The following is a 13,789-nucleotide window of genomic DNA, read 5'->3' on the forward strand; positions in this document are numbered from 1 at the left end:
CTGAGAGTCTCAAAGTCTTATGTCTACTGCTCTTGCAGGAAGCCCCAGGGACCCTCCTCAGGGGAGGAAAAAAAAAAAAGGAAGATGGTTTGCCTTGTCCTTTGAACATTATTTCTCTAGGGAGAGATGAGCAGCTATTCAGAGATGGGCAGCTTTTGGCCTGGTGCCAAAAGTTTCTGGAAATATTCTCCACTCATATCCTGAAAAAGACTCTAATGATGTAGAGATAGGCATCCCAAAGGCAAACATGGCACCTGCATAGAATGTCTTAGAAGGATGCACAGTTTCTTTACAGTTAAGGCGTGAGAGAGATCACTTTTTACTCATCATGTTGCTGTACTATTTGAATTTTAGCTATGTTTAAGGGTGAGCACGTGCATATAAGTTTATTATGATGCCTGACTGTGAGCCCTTGGGGGGAGAAGAGTCCATTCCAACTCAATGCAGTGGTGGCTAGGATTCAGATGGGCAGCTCACATGCTCTCCTGTTATAATTGAGCTGAGATTTCTGCAAAACCACTTACTGAATTCTCAGCTATCATGCTAAGGGCCTTACCTATGGTCTTCATTAGTCCCCATAACAACTCTGAGAGGTAAACGTTGTTACTTCAGTTTTATGGATGAAGAAGCCAAGACTTGTGAGGTTAAGTAACTTGCCACACAGTATGCGGCAAAGCAAAAGTTTGAACACAGACCTATGTCCAGAATCGATTCTTTTAGCCGCTTCTCTATGCTATGCTAACTCCGCACTAACATGAATCCTTATCCCATTACACACACACACACATACTCACACATTCACACACACTCACATACACAGAGTACTTGCACAGGCACATGCACAGGGACGTGCACACACACATACAAGTACATGCAAATACATGCACATACATATGTACACACACACACACACATACACAACACAAACACAAACACACATTTTCCGTCCACTTCAAAGTGATGTTTGAGACTGCTTACAGATGATTGGGATTGGTTAAAACATTTAGGTCCTCTTTCACAGTTGGCAAGACAGCGCCCCCTCTGAATTACACCTCTGAAGATTGTGGTGGAGACACCAACCTTGCCTAACCAAAGGGCTATCCTTCAAGGGAGGGCTAGTTGCCAGCCCAGAGGACAGTGTCCCATTGGTTCTTGAGCCTCCCTGTTGAGGAAGGTCTTTGGGTTGAAGTCCTGTCTCAGTGTGGTCCTCTCCTCAGGCTTCTCACCCTTGTTTGGCTGTTTGCCACTCACTGTGTGCCTTGGCAGAGGTCATCTCTTCTGAGCCAGGATTTTGTCATTTACAAACTGAGAAATGTTGTATCAAGGGATCACTAAGAACTTTCTATGACACCATGACTGCGCTTTTCTAAAACTGAATCTTCATCTGCAAGAGGAAGTAAAACTACCACCTGAGCACCCAGGTACTTCTGTGTCCTTCTTCAATAGTCACCTGATGGGGCATCTGCCCAGGTCACAAGCCCCTTCTCTCAGAATTAGACCAGTGACCATGTTCAACAGATTCTGCTGCTCCCACCACCATGGTCCCTACAGGTCCCTAGAAGCATTTCTTTATTTTCTAACTCTCTTCAGTCTCAAATGAAACTATGTACTTCCTTTTACAATAACCCCTGGATGTGTACCCTAAAACAGTCCACAAAAACTAGCACAATGTCTCTGTGGACAAGGACCAAGGCTTGTGTTGCTTCAGCATCGGGGGAGGCAGACTATCAGAGCGGTTAAGGAAGAGGTCTCTGGAGTCAGAAAGACTCAAGAGTTCAAGTCCCAATACTGCCTCTTTCTAGCTGAATGACCTCACACACCTTATTTAAAATCTCTGAGCTTCAGCTTCCTTATCAGTAACTTCAGCGTAACAATTCCTACTCCATAAACTTGTTGGGAAGATTAAGTGAGAATATGCATATCAAGTGCTCAGAGTCTGGCATGGATAAACACACATACCCACACAAACACTCATTAAGTTGGTAGCCATTATTATTCCTCACTGTGCCTTGCTGGCAGGGAGCAGAGTAAGTGTGTAATACATTTTCTGCTTTTTTGATCCAGTGTTGTGTTTCTAGGCTCCAGACCCAGTAGAGAGTGTGGTGAATGCCCTTCACCAACAATGTCACTCTAGTGAGATTTGGTTGACATCGATGTGTCTAGAGTGGGAAAGTGGAGGTGATGGTAAGGAAAGAAAGAAGGTCTCGCTAGTTATTGACGCCTCTTAGTATAAGGACAGACACAGAGAAATCCTAAAATGGTCATCCTCTCATCTCCCCAAAAGCAGATATTATCAGTTCAGAAAGTTGATTAACAGGACGCCCAAAAGACAGACTATTGTACAAGTCATATGGGTGAATAGCCTAAGCATATTTCAATCTTTTCCATTACTGGAGGCCCAGGTGTCTAGGCTGGGCCAGCATTCCCCCAGCACAGTAGTCATTAGACTTGGAGGATAAGAGAGGTGCCATTTGTTTGCATCCATTGAAAGCAAGGTTCAGTGAAATCCAACACACTGCTCTCTGCCCGGCACAGACCACATCAGGGGCTCATATTTTATAATTTTCCTCCAATTTATGAGACAAGCCTTGGTCTTCAAATTAGTAAGAGTGAGGAATGGCTCTACCAGGGAACATGTTGTTTGAATCCAGCCATTGAAATGTGGCAATTTGTGAGTAATTAGTTGATTTGCTCCAGAGGATAAACTGAAAATGCCCAGATTCAAGCCCAGGTTTCACCAGCTGTTATGGAGTTCAAATTCCCTCTTCCAAGTCTTAGAGAATTGTATTAGTCTGCTCAAGCTGCTATAACAAGATATCACAGATGGGGTGGCTTAAACAACAGACACTTACTTGTCACAAGCAGGTTCCCTGATCGTCTCCAAATTGTCTTCAGAGTCCTTCTTCCTTTTTCTTGAAGAACAGCAATATCCACAGCTAAATAGCTCTGTGGTCCAGTCCTACAGGACTGAAGAAGTCTGACAGTTGTCCTTTATTTCATCTCATATTTTTTCTGTTCCCTGTCATTCAAACTGGCAGTGTCTTCACTGGTATAATTGCATCTCTGTTCTTAGCTTCTGTTGAAATGCCTGAGTAAGTCTGTGAGTCACACCCATGATCTCCATCAAACGGCTGTTCAGTCACTCTCTTAGTGTTCTCTTCGCAAGCTTTCTCACGTGTTGCAATATGGAGAGGCTGAGAAGTTCCCCAGTCTTTGAGTTCTACTTCTTTTTTGCTGAACAATCTTTTTCAATTTGTCTCTTTCCTTTCACATTTTACTATAAGTATTCGGGAGGAACAAAGCTACTCCTTCAGTGTTTTGCTTAAAAATCTCCTCAGATAAATATCCAATTTCATCACTTGCAAGTTCTACAAACACTATAAACACTAGAAAACAGTTCAGCCAAGTTCTATGCCACTTTATAACAAGGGCCACCTTTCCTCCAGTTTCCTATAACATGTTCCTCATTTCTGTCTGAGATCTCACCAGAATCGGTTTTAGCATGTCTATCCTGCGCCTCAAATCTTGTCCAGCCTCTACCCATTACCCAGTTACAAAGCTGCTTCCACGTGTTTAGGTATTTGTTACAACAGTGTCCCTCTTCCTAGTAGCAAAATCTGCATTAGTGTGCTCGGGCTGCTATAACAAAATACCACAGACTGGGTAGCTTAAACAACAGATATTTCTTTCTCACAGTTCTGGAGGAAGTTCAAGATCAAGGTGTTGGCAAATTTAGTTGCTGGTGAGGGCCCTTTTCCCTACTCGCAGCCAGCCACCTCCTCACTGTGTCCTCACATGGCAAATCTCTCTGTCTCTCTCTCTCTCTTCCTCTTCTTATAAAGTCACTAATTCCATCATGAAGGTCCCACCCTCATGACCTTATCTGACGCTAATTACTTTCCTAAGGCCCCATTTCCAAATGCCATCACAGTGGAGGTTAGGGCTCCAGCATACAAATTTGGGGTGGGGAGAATACAATTCAGTCCACAGCAATAATTTTTTTTTTTCACAGCAATAATTTAACGTTGACATTTTTACTAAAGCCTCTCCTGGTCCTAGGAGCCCTCTCTCCTATATTATTTGACATCCACGAATATTTTTAAGGAAAAGCAGGAATAGCTGCATCTTCCATTTTCCCCTATCCCTCTTCTTTAATTCCTAAATATTTGGTCAAATGATAACTGCTAGTATTTGTTGAGAATTTGCCAGGTGCCAGGCACTGTTCTAAATAATTTACAGGTATTATTAACCCTCATAACAAACCTACAAGATAGGGTTCTCTTCACAAGCTTTCTCACTTTTTGCAATATGGGATTGGTATTACTAATAACCTTATTTAAGGGAATTCCCTGGTGGTACAGTGGTTAGGACCCTGTGCTTTCACCACTGCGGGCGCAGGTTCAATCCCTGGTGGGGGAACTAAGATTCCTCAAACTGTGCGGCACGCCCCCCAAAAAGTAAAAAACCATATTTAAAAGATGAGAGAATGGAGGCACAGAGAGTTAAGTAACGTGCTCAGGGTCTAGAACTGAAAGATCCAGAATTTAAACACAAGCTGTCTAGCTGGAGAGCCCACCTCTTAATCATTATACCGTATGTCTCTGACCATGTTACGTGCTGCCACACCTCTGTGTGTGTTCCCTCTAAAATTCCCTTCGTGCCCCGTTCCATCATATAGCAAGCTGCTACTCACCCTTCAAGTTCATGAAGTCTTTCCCTGACTCCACTGGGAGAGTTAGACCTGGGCTCTCCTCTCTGTCCCCACAGCACGCGGCCCATAACATGGGCACGTTTCTCCAGCACTCCTGTGATGGTAGTTCACGTACACATCCTCACCAGACCAGGCAAGGCGGAGGATCCTCAGCGCAGGTCTACGTCGTCCTCATCTTTGTAACCCCAAAACCATGCACATGGGGTTTAGTACATTGTTGTCATTCAAAGAATTATTGTTGAAGTTAAAACTAAAAAGCAGAATTTGGTAATAAACTGTTTGAATTCAACAAACTCAGTAAACTGCTTGAGTTCTGACCTCATAATGAAATAGCTGAAGTCTAATTTTTCTGCTGCAAATTTGTCAAGGATGAAATAGGATCCTAGATCCTATCAACTCCTCCTGGGGAATGTTTCTTTTCTTTACCACCGTCCTCCTCAGCTCTTGCCTGAACGACTGCAATGGCCCCCTCATGGGCCCCCTGTCCCTTGTCTTTCCCATTCCAATTCACTCTCCTAGGCACTACCGGAATGATCTACATAAGCAGATCCAACCATATCACTTTACTGGTGCTTTATTTAAGCTATGCTTTGGTTTATCCAAGCACACCTTCTAGTATGCTTACCTTGCTACTATCCTTTCAATGTTCCCACCTCCCTCTCTCCTTCCACACACTCAAGGGTGGCCAGCATACTCTGTTGTGGGTTATTGGTGCAACCCCACTCACCCAGCTGCAGTGATGCATTTTTAAATACTTAAATAGCATCACATTTCAACATCCGCATTCAGGGTTGAGGGAAGATGCTGAAATCATCTTGCAGGCTCAAAGTAGAGAAATTTTAAACTCATTGGTTTTCCATGCTGACCAAGTTCTATTCGGCTGGAAGCAAACAAATCAATTGCATCACTTTTCACTTAATTAGCCTTGAAGCTGCTGGCCTGGGCATTCTCCCTGCCAAGCCAGCACAGCCATGCCTGCTTCATTCTCCTCCCCATTAATCAACAGAAAGTGTCACCCCTCCACAGTTAACTCCTAGTCCTATAGCCATGTCCCCTGGGCTCCTGTAGCCCTTCACTCACATCTACATTGTGAAGCTTATCTCATTCTGCCTCATGGAGTAGATATCTGTCTCCTCACCAAGCTCCAAGTCTGAAGAGGCAAAGAAAATGCTCACTCATTATTTACCCCCAGGACCTGGCATAGAGCTGATACTCAATTAATTTTCAATAAATGATGTCACATCCCGGAGGAAAATTCCCAAAGCCATGCTTAAGAATTAAATTTCTCATTCCACTTCAATAATTGGACAGGTGTCCTGCTGGTTCTCAACACAGGGCACCTTCTCCTCCTTTTCTCTTTAGGTGGGTGGGTACACAACACTCGCTATGCATCCAGCTACCAGAAGTTCAAGCCACACCCTGGCATCTGACTGACATCCTCTACCCAGTCCATGTGGATAAACTCCTCCTTGGGTTGTTAAAAAAAAAAAGTAACCAACCTAAGGTCTTGCTAGTCTTAGAGGCATTCAGAGAGTTCAAGGATAATTATGAGATGGAGAACATGAGCGCTCTTTTTTGTGGGTCAGTGATCTTTGGATGGTCCTAAAAAGAATCCACCCCACATCCCCTCCTTGATCCTAGTCTTCTCATGAACCAAAGACTGCCAACAATAATTCCATTTGTGCTCCTAATCTAAGGCCAACCTCCTTTTATACAGTGTATCCTATTCCCTCTCACTTATGGAAGGACATCACTCTAGCAACTGTCCTTATTCTCTCCTGTATCATTATATTTTTCTCTCTTTACTGAATCATGTCTCTCATTATACAAAAGCACTGTAATAAGTGAAGAAAAAAGAGAGAGAGGATTTGGAAAGTAAGAAACAAAACTCATTATGTATTAATAATATGACTTCTCCACATAAAACCCAGAGAAGAAGAGAGAATAATATGAGAGGTTAGCAAGGTTTCCAATTTTTTAAATGAAAAGCATCTCTATATTAAAAATAATTACTCCAAAATATAATTGTTAAAAATTATATGATATCAGGAGTAAAGCATGAACAAGATATTTTGGATTTAATTATAAAGCCTAATTTAACGGCATAAAAGAAGACTGAAATAAATTAAGTGATATACCAGATTAATGGATGGGAAGATTCAACACATTAAAGATGACAAATTCTCTCCAAACTTAATCTAAATTATCAGTGAAGTCCCAATCAAAACTCCAACAAAGTTTTTGGCAAAACTTGATAAGCTAATGCACATATTTATATGGAGGAGTAAAAACTCAAGAATAACCAGGAGAGTTTTGAAGAAGAAAAATATGGAGGGACCTCACCTTATCAGTGGACTTGTTATTACACAATAAAAATTAAAATAGTATGGCAGGCATGGAGGTTGCCTGCGCAATATCCGTTCCCCCTTATTCCTCTCTAACAAAATCCCAATTTTGTTTAGGGTGGCAATGTAAACAGTCAAAATGACTCACCTTCTCAGACTCTCTTGCAGCTATTGTGTCCATGTGACTCAGGTCTAACCAACATGATAGGTTTACTGATTGATTGGAAATGCTATTATTTGAAAAGTAAAAGGAGGACTTGGGGATATATGTCTTTTCCCTTTGCCTTTATTCTTTCTTCCTCCATAGAATGAAAGTGCTGTACATGAAAGTGCAGGAACCATCTTGTGACCATGAGAAAGGAAGATACACAATAAGATTAGTGGAACAGGAGGAGGAATTCTGGAGGGTTTTTTTCCTTCTCTCTTCTTACCTCTGCTTTTTGCTTACTTTCCTACTTCCCTATTTTATTCTCCTTCTTGCTTGTAGTTTTCACTTCCCTTTTCACACTTCTCTTTTTGGGAGATGGGGGGCAGCACCGTGGCTTGTGGGGGTCTTAGTTCCCCAACCGGGGATCAGAGATTGAACCAAGTTCCCAGCAGTGAGAGCGCAGGGTCCTAACCACTGGACTTCCAGGGAATACCCTTGCACTTCTCTTTTCTTCCTTCCTGTTTTAGAGAAAAACTTTAAAAGAAAATACCTATGACTTTTTTGTAGAGAAAAATATGTATGACATGTTTATGATATTGGGGTAAGAAAACATTTCTTAAACAACACACAAAATCACTGACCACAAAAGCAAAAAAACCCAAAAACCTATGAATTTAACTAAAGTATAATTTTAAATATCTATACAACAAAAGTTACCCACCAAGAAAAGATTGACAGGAAGAGAAATAAATGAAAGCATAGCTAGATAAGGTGATGAGGGAAGGTAAACTGAGATTGGAAGGACCATGTAAAGAGCATGAAAGAGACTGTTATAAGCAAAGGAAGTCTCTGTGCAAAGCCCCAGAGTTAGGAAGGGCTTGGTAGTTAGGAACTAAAAGTGACCAGGGTGACTGGAGGTAGAGACAAAGAAGGAGAGTCATGGGCAATAAAGTTGAAGAGACAAACAAGGGAAAGTCCCACGGGCCTTGTAAGCCACAGAGTAAGAAGTGTGGACTGACTTGTGCAACAGGAAGCTCTTAAATGGCTATGAGCGAGGGGACCCACAAGTTCCATGAGCTGATCACTTACAGCACAGTGCAAATAATGATTGAAGAAGGATGACTTACAAGGAGCTCTGAAGACCTACTTGCTTCACATGTTGAGACCAAAATTATGAGGACACATTCTCTAAGTCATCAGAGATCTAACAGAAGGAAGAAAAGGAATCCAAAAATGATACCACACCCCCAGATATATACATATAAATGTGATCTTCATCTGGAATGGCTGAGAACTAAGGTTGCTGAGGTGGGAGGCCAGGGCTGAAGGAAGGATTCAGAGTGGGGGAACTAGGTGGGTGACAAGGAACTGGCCTGGACTGTTAGGCAGCCAGAAAAGGAATGCCTGACTGGCTTATATCAAGATTATTCAGGACATTTTGACATTTGGGGACATAACTAGGTGGGAAAGCTGAGCTGAAGACTCTTGACCTGAGTCAAAGCCATTTAGATGTGCTTTAGTGGTCCTGTTTCAGGGCAATTGCTGCTCACTGGCTGATAAAAACAAAAGCAAACCATCTCTGAAGGAAGCTTCCCATGTTGGGCCTCAAGAACTCCTACAAACTAAGATCAAGCAATGAGCTCACATTTTTTTTTTTAAGTATTAAATGCATGAGAGGGGACTTCCCTGGTGGCACAGTGGTTAAGAATCCACCTGCTAATGCAGGGGACAGGGGTTCTATCCCTGGTCCAGGAAGATCCCACATGCTGTGGAGCAACTAAGCCCGTGTGCCACAACTACTGAAGACCGTGCGCCTAGAGCCCGTGCTCTGCAACAAGAGAAGCTACCGCGATAAGATGCCCGTGCACCGCAGTGAAGAGTAGCACCCGCTCACTGCAACTAGAGCAAGCCCGCGCACAGCAACAAAGACCCAACGCAGCCTAAATAAATAAATAAATTTTAAATGCATGAGAGGCCACTATGAATGAGAATAAGCTGAAACAAGAATCAGTAGATTTAGATCCCCAGGAACCCCAAGGATGTGAGAATATATTTTTTAAATAGCTATGTATAATGTGTTTAAAGAAATAAAAGATGCAATTACAAAGACGAGAACTCAAGAAACTATAAGGAAAGAAGAAATAAGTTAGGAGTAAAAACAAATGGAACCATTAAAAAATGAAAAATATAAAATTAAAATCTCAATGGACAGGCTAAACAGCAGTTAAGATGCAATTTAGGAGAGAATCAGTGAACTAGAAGATATCCAAAGAATTGTCAGAATATACCAAAGAGAAATCAGGAGGAAGAAAATATAAAGGAGGGGTTTGCAGGCATTGAGAATAGAGTGAGAAAGTCTAACATATATATAATTGGAATCTCAGAGGGAGAGAACAAGGAGAAGGCAAGAGAGGCAATATTCAAGACTCCACAAATTTGATAGAACTAATAAAAAGTATAGGTCCCAAAATGCAGGAAGTAAAAACATCCCAGATATGAAAAATAAAAGAAAATCCACACTTAGTATAGTAGTAAAACTGCATAACACAAAAGACAAAGACAAGATTTTGAAAACAGCCTGACAACAATGGCAGTTTACTTACAAAGGCATAGCCATTAGAAAGACAGCTGACTTCTCCATGGCAAAAATCAAAATTAAAAACAGTGGAGTTACAACTTAAGTACGTTGAGAGAAAATAACTAACAATTAAGAGGATATAAGCAGCAGGAAGAAGGTGTGGAGAAAAGGGAACCCTCATACACTGTTGGTGGGAATGTAAATTGATACAGCCACTATGGAGAACAGTATGGAGGTTCCTTAAAAAACTGAAAATAGAACTACCATATGACCCAGCAATCCCACTACTTGGCATATACCCTGAGAAAACCATAATTCAAAAAGAGTCATGTACCACAATGTTCATTGCAGCTCTATTTACAATAACCAGGACATGGAAGCAACCAAAGTGTCCATCAACAGGTGAATGGATAAAGAAGATGTGGCACATATATGCAATGGAATACTACTCAGCCATAAAAAGGAACGAAATTGAGTTATTTGTAGTGAGGTGAATGAACCTAGAGTCTGTCATACAGAGTGAAGTAAGTCAGAAAGAGAAAAAACAAATACCGTATGCTAACACATATATAAGGAATCTAAAAAAAAAAAAAAAAAGATCATGAAGAACCTAGGGGCAAGACGGGAATAAAGACTCAGACCTACTAGAGAATGGACTTGAGGACACAGGGAGGGGGAATGGTAAGCTGGGACAAAGTGAGAGAGTGGTAGTGTATATATGGACATATATACACTACCAGATGTAAAATAGATAGCTAGTGGGAAGCAGTCGCATAGCACAGAGAGATCAGCTCGGTGCTTTGTGACCAGCTAGAAGGGTGGGATAGGGAGGGTGGGAGGCAGGGAGACACAAGAGGGAAGAGATATGGGGATATATGTTTATGCATAACTGATTCACTTCGTTATAAAGCAGAAACTAACACACCATTGTAAAGCAATTATACTCCAATAAAAACGTTAAAAAAAAAAGAGGATATACTCAGCAAAATTATGTTTAAAGAGGGTAAAAGAATAACATTTACAGACAAATAGAAACTGAGAGTTTACTACCAAGAAACTTCTCTAATTGACATAGTTCAAAAAAAAAGAGAAAAAGATCCAGAAAGATGACCTGAGATGCAAAAAAGAATGGAGAGCAAAGGAAACCATAAATATGTAGATAAATTCAAACACTGTGTAAATAAAATAATAATAATTGTTTTATTTGTGGGATTAAAAAGTTTAGGACTAGAAAATGAACATGGATAATATATAAATTGATGGGCAAAGATTGGAAATAAAGTGTTGCAAAATCCTTAGAGTATTTGGAAACTGGGGTCAAGATACTGTTTAGTGTGTTTTAATGATTGAAGAATGGCAAGACTGGAATTGGGGAGACCCATTAAGAGGTGGTTTGCAGCAGTCCAGTAGCGAAATAATGGTTTCCTGGACTAAGACATGGCAGTAAAACTGAAAAGAAACAGATAATTTCAAGATTTATTTTAGAGAGAGAAGATATGGGAGGAGCCAAGGACAACTTCTGGTTTTGAATTGAGTCATTGGGTAGATGGTGGTGTTAAATGAGATGGAGATGCCTGGATCAGTAAGGTGGGTGAAGGAGAAGCTAAGTGTCCCATTTGGCATGGTAAATTTCAGAAGTAGGGCAATTCTGTAGTTTTAAGTAGAATTCTGAGCTGGGGAGATCAATGTGGTCATGATTAGCATAGAGATGTCTTTTTAAATTCATGAAATTGGATAAAATTACTTAGGGAAAGAATTTAGAATTTAGAAAGAATGATTGAAGGACATAAGGCATGTCTTAAGGTCCATTTGCCTTTAGAGGTCAGGTAGAGCAGAAAGAGTCATCAAACAGAGATGCAGGGGACAAGTATGAGGAAAAGAGGAGAGAGTGGTGTTACCAGATCCAAGAGGGGAAAGGGTTTCAAGAGTGATTTCAGTATGCTGAGAGGTCAAGGGTGACGGGAACAGAAGCCAAGACCTTGACAAGAGTTCATTTAAAGAAGTGTGGTGAGCGGTGGAATTGAGTGGGAGAAGAAGAAGCAGCGAAGTATATGAGACCTGTTCATAAAGGTTGGGTATGAAATGAAGCAGAGAGATAGAATAGTACCTACATAGAATTGTGAGGTCATTGGAAAAGTTTTTTTAGATTTGGAATTATCCGTGTTCCTGTATAGTATAGGAATGATTCAACAGAGAGGGGGAGGCTGCTGATGCTGGAGAGAAAATGAATCATCAAAGAGATGCAATCCCTGAGAGAACAAGAGGAGATGAGATCCAGAGAACAGTGGAAATATTGGCTTTTAATGGGAAAAGAGATGCATCCTATATGGCTAAGCTGAGGGAAGAAAATGTATTTACATTTTTAGGTCTAGTTGTAGGAAGATGAAGGGGTTCATATCTGACAGCTTCTATTTTCTCAGTATAGTCTAAGGCACTATGATCACCTGGGGGTGAGGAAGAAGGAGCTACAAGTAGTTGAGGGGAAAGGTGTGAAACACTATCCCCCTCCCTCTATATCACAGCACTCCACTTATTTCCTTTGTGGAGCTATAACAATCTTTAAGAATCTTGTTTATTTTTCCATTTACTCATTTACTCTCTGTCTCCCCTACTAAAATGTGAGCTCCATGAGGGGCAGGAACCAGACCTGCCATGTTTAGATGGATCCAGTGTTTAGCAGGGTGCCCCGCACATAGTACGTCCTGAAAAAATATTAGCTGGAAGTTGAATGAATAAACATATTAGCATATTCAATGCTTGATGATTATAAGGGAATTAAAATCTCCTAAGTGGAGGTTGTACTGAGACCATTGTTGAATCACCTGCCAGCAGCACCTCCACTCCCAGCCCATTCCTAGCCCCACCACCAGCTCCACTTGGGTTTCAGGGCCAGTCAAGACCCTCTTGAGATCCATCCACTCTCAGTACCTAACACAGAGTCCACACACAGCCTGACACCTGGCACTGAACAACCCTTGCCTCCTACTCTCACTGGCTGGAACCTGAAAAGTGGCAGGCGCTTGAGGAAAATCCTGACAACCTCCAATACCACAAAAAAAATTTTTTTTTGCCCTTTCTATCATAAGCAGATGGAATTTAAGATGGTTGTGACTGTCTATTGTTCTTAAGTACATTACACCAGGATCGGGGCGGGGTGGGGGGCCTTTCTGAATAGACACTTTGGAAGATGAAGCAAATGTAACAATGACATTTAAAGCCTCTTTATTTAGAAACTAGGCTGGCTTGATCTTTATGCTTCTATCAGCATCCCAAAGGAGGCAACAGAGTTAAAATTTGATGTCACGACAGGTCCATGATTTCTGCTCCAGGGAAGGTAATAAAAGGCCTCACGACACCCCTTCCCACTCTCACCATCTCCACCACAACTCCCAGGTCTTGGCGGTGCTCACAAGGCTTGACTGTGAGCTGTGAGCAACCCCTCTGGATCTGCCTCCAAAGTCTGGGACTGTTCACACATCTGAAAATTCCACCTCCAGCAGAAGCCTGGACAAAGTGCAGATGTCTGATGATTGTTCAGTGCTAAATTGGAAAAGGAATAAAAGAGCAGTGAGAACCTTCTAACACTCTCTCAGATTCCTGAAACTTCTTATTGTTGTTAAAGGATTAAATAAGATTTGACCTTTGGAAGGGAGTCATCTTATTTTTGTCTGATTCTAAAACAGTGATACACAAGACCACAAATATGCTCACACGCACACATCCTCAGACCCCTGCAAGGTTAGGAGCAAGCATAGAGGTTAGCAGCCTTGACTAGTATACATCACCCATCAACAGGAATGAGAGAAGACTCTTCCTATACATATGGGATGCAAAGAACTATGTCCCACACACCATGTTGACTCCATTCCCCTCATTGCTCTCCCCCTTGCCTGAAATGTCCACTGTATACACCCCACCAGTCTGCTTATATTTCAAGTCTCACTTCTTCCATGAAGCCCTCTCCAAATTCTCCAACACTTCTCTGAGCTTCTACGTTACTGACCCTA

Source organism: Balaenoptera physalus (assembly GCF_965194825.1).
Source record: "Balaenoptera physalus genome assembly, chromosome: 1".
Classification (NCBI taxonomy): Eukaryota; Metazoa; Chordata; class Mammalia; order Artiodactyla; family Balaenopteridae; genus Balaenoptera; species Balaenoptera physalus.